Genomic DNA, 4161 nt, shown 5'->3' on the forward strand with positions numbered 1-4161 from the left:
CTTTATGTTTCTGTTTTATTAAAGGAACTTTCATAAATCCCCACACAGGAATAACAAATTACATCCAAACAAGCAGCACACATTTACTGTATTGATCAGCAAGTAAAAACAAATGAAGAATGATTTCAATACTGTGTCATAGATGCAACAATGATTTAGCTACTGTGTAAATTTTGCATAACTGTACAGCTACTGTTTTTTTCCTCACAAAGTGACTGGATTTAGTTAGAAATGGGCTTCAATATGCACTCTGTGTGGAACTTTGGAGCAGAATATCTATCTCAGAGTACTACAGTAGAGGGCAAGAAGAAGCAATTTATTATAGAGTAAAAATACATTAAAATATATTTTTTTAATTACTCCAATCTATATTTCTCAGAGCTGCGTCTGCTCTAAGAAGTTTTTATTTTCAAACTTTTTTAGATGTTTTAATGCATCTCTTTATGGAGTGTATGTAGATCATTTGGTTTGACCTGCATGTGGTAAGAAGTCTAAGCAAGTGTTGGTCACTTGGCGAAGCTCCTTGTTGTGGTCAGCTCTTCTGAACAAGCTGTTGGCCACGTTTGCTTAGTAAAGCACTTTAATTATCTCACAAACGCAGGCTGGCTGCATTTATCAGGCCTCCTGGAGAGAGCGTCTGTTATCGCTGCCGTCCCTTCGTTTCCTTCAGGAGTCCCCTGGGTGTTATTCTGCGGAGAGAATTGACTTCCTTCACGATCTCACATTTAAACGGGAGGCAGAGGGCATAGCGTGGTTCTCTTCTGCCAAAAGAACAGAATGATTGTTTTAACTTGCAAAACTGTAACTTCCAAAACAGCTGCTAAAATATTCTTTTGAAATGTGCTTCTTACCAAGCTAAAACATTTTCAGAAAATATCTGCTGCCGGTTCGAGAATTGTTTGAGGAAAGCAGCGTCCAGTGAAATGAATCACCACTAAAATTTTGTCTTTCAGTTGTGCTGAAAGTTTTTTTTTTTATTATAAAGAGCTAGAAATAAGGTGCTGGTTAGCTAAAATTTTTAAATAACAAATCTTACTACTGAGCTGGAGAGTTGTGAAAGTGTCTCATGGCCAGCACCAATAACATCTTGGAGTCTCCTCTTGTTTCCTGGCAACTGGAAGAAGAAGAAATTAAGCGGTTGTGCACAAACATGGGTCGTGAGTGGTAGCATCTCTCTCTCCCAGAAATTAGGTTTCCTTTGTTATGTTTTAGGGCAATGTTTTACACTTACTCATAATTTAATGTCTGGTGGCAAAACAATAAAAAGGAAATAATTTATGATGATGAACTCATTACAGTAAATACAAGTTCGACTATTTGGAGTTGGGGGATTGTAACATTTACATAGCACTTTTCAGAAGACGAAATGTAAGACTAAGAGCTTCACAGAAGCTGAAACAGAAGGACAGACATAAAAATCATTACAGTCACATAAAAAATATTAAAGCAAACAGCCAGACCTGTCTAAATATGTAATATTATGAACTAGAGATGATTAAATGGAGCTACTGAAAATATTTATCAGTATTATATTTCCAAGGAGCTTATGTCATGGGCATGTTGGGGCTAATTACCTTATTAAAATTTTTTAACACCCGATCCCCGATGTGGTGCCCTGTGTAGACACCCATGTTCTACATAAAAGATGAAATGAAAACATGGACCAAATAAATAAATGCATAAAACTGGCAAGTAGCACTATTTTTTTTTTTAAATCTCTTGACATTAAATATGTCTCATCTACTTGATTACCTCATAAAAAAAAACTGTTTTTAAAAAAATAATATGATCTTTTGTGTTCCCAATTACCGTTTCAGAGGACAACATCCCAGCTTTACATGTGAAAACATTTATTTGTTGCCTCAGAGAATGGTATCCCAGGAGCTGGTACTCATCCGCCATTGCTACTGGTTAATTAGTCTTCTTTCTCCGGGGAGGACTGTTCTCAATCTGACCTTTTCTGAAGGTAAGGCATGTTCAACAGACCACAGGAAATGAGGTGAGTGGAAAAGGTTTGCGATGGTTAGTTGTGTGCATGTTTGTGTGGCTACTCGACAGTGATCATGTATGTTCTTCCCTAATGGGAAACGTAGAAGTTTAGAGCAGAATTTGCCATTTGCATTGCAGCAGGCTTGAGGAAATTGGAGACACATTGATATGTTTTGAAAAAAAGTACCGAGATCCATCTGCAGAGGAGATAAGTGTTTTTTTTTTTTTTTTAACTGCTTGTAATTCAGAGAAACTGCTTGAAGTACCCGACGATGCACAGAGACAGTTCCAGGGAAAAAACCTGGGTACTGATGACATATTCAAAAGGTGCATCGATGCAGATAGAGGTTAGCTTGCATGCCATCTTAGTATTTAATGAGATTTCCTCTGGAGGGGTTACAGGCTGCCAGGTTTCGAATCATCCAAAAGAACGTCTGTTCTCATTGTCCATTGGAAAAAGGGAACACGATCATTATCTGGCATGGCTTTGGCTCATTAATGGGGACAAGAAGATGTCTCGATATAAATACTTCAAATCTGTCCTCCACAAGTAGAAGTCATATTGTAGAAACTGAACCTCTCAGCAAGAAACAAGGCAGAAATCTGTTACACACGGAATTGTCGAGCGATGCCATAAAAGTTTAGCCGACCTAAAAAATTTCACACAGTGTAGCACTTCAAATATTACAATGAATGTATTGAGCAGATTATTTTTTGATATTATGTTTTGATCGGTTTTATTTTCTTCATTGTATTTTTTAGATCTTCAAATTTTAAATTAAAAGCAAACAAACCCTGAAAGAAATCGTCAGCACAGGACAACCAAGCGTTTTCCAAGAATGCTACATTTGGAACACTGAACTCGGACACCAAAGTATAAAACAATTGTCATCCTCATGTAAAATAGTAATAATGAAGTAATCAGCTTTCATTTGTGTTGTTTAGATGATGATTTATATGATTATTTGTTCAGTATGGTGATGAAAATCAGGGGAAACATTGTCTTAGAACAACAAGCTTGGAAACCTAACATACTGGCACCGTATCCAGGGATTTAAAAGGACTCCATGATGAGTTCAGTTTTGTTGCTACTCTAAGAGCAACTCTGCCCTACCCTACAGAGTTCAATTGGATTTCCATTACAATTGAGTAAAACATCTAGTGGACAGCCCCAGAGTCGGAAAAGTAGCACGACATGATCCGTTTGCCACACAAATACAATGCAACAAAGCGAACAAGGACAATATGTTGAACATATATGCTCGGTCTCTGGCTTTTTGTCTGAATAGAAAAAGAACAGAGCCAGAAAAGGTTGGGATGGAGAAGTAAAAGAGCATCTGAGTCGATCTTATGACGCAACAAGTGACTGATGGTCTTCTGATGCTGCACTTGTTGCCTGATCTGACATGCTTGGAACCTCAGCACAGTCGGTTCTCAAAATGGGGGTTTTACCAAGTAATTATTTGTGGAAAACCCTTGTAACCTAACAGAGCTGAGTAGAGTCGTACAAGGTGTCAGTGTAAAATGTTTTTGTTTTACTTTTGTTCACCGCAGTAATAAAACACCACTTATAAAGAAAACTTTATTTTATAACACAAAAGTTGGGAGGCCTTTAAGTAGATGTAATTTCTGCTCCTTTTCTGACCAGATGTGTCATTGGGATGCGTACGGGTGTCTGGACTCATTTTTCTCTGTACAACCGTCTCACAGGGAAAGCCTCATTTACATTAATGAGCCATGCAGTGGTTAATTGTCATTGTTAAGCATTCCAGAGAAAGGTTTTTAGAGAGCAGATGGAGATTTATTGAGATTTGTAGCTACCAGCAGAAACTTTCATACCCATGGACACGTAATGCCTTTTCTTATCGGATAGGCTTAAAGCTTACGAACAACACAAAGGGTCACCTCGATAGTTTGGCTGTTGAATCGCTGCTCAGGCTATCCGTTCTAGCTGTGTCGTGAACTGTGTTTCATCCTCCAGACCTTGGCGTACTTCTTTCCTTAAATCAAAGCAAAACAAAGACAGATTGTGTTTGATGGGTGAATAGAAGTCTGTCCTTTTAACCTGTTTACTTTTTTGTGAAGCTTACTTATACTTTTTGCAATTTTTTTAAAGTAAAAGCGCTCACTCCATCTTGTGCCATCAATTAGTGCCCACACATTGATTCAACA

The sequence above is a fragment of the Poecilia reticulata genome, chromosome 8 (genome assembly GCF_904066995.2).
Source record: "Poecilia reticulata chromosome 8, P_reticulata-male-v2, whole genome shotgun sequence".
Classification (NCBI taxonomy): domain Eukaryota; kingdom Metazoa; phylum Chordata; class Actinopteri; order Cyprinodontiformes; family Poeciliidae; genus Poecilia; species Poecilia reticulata.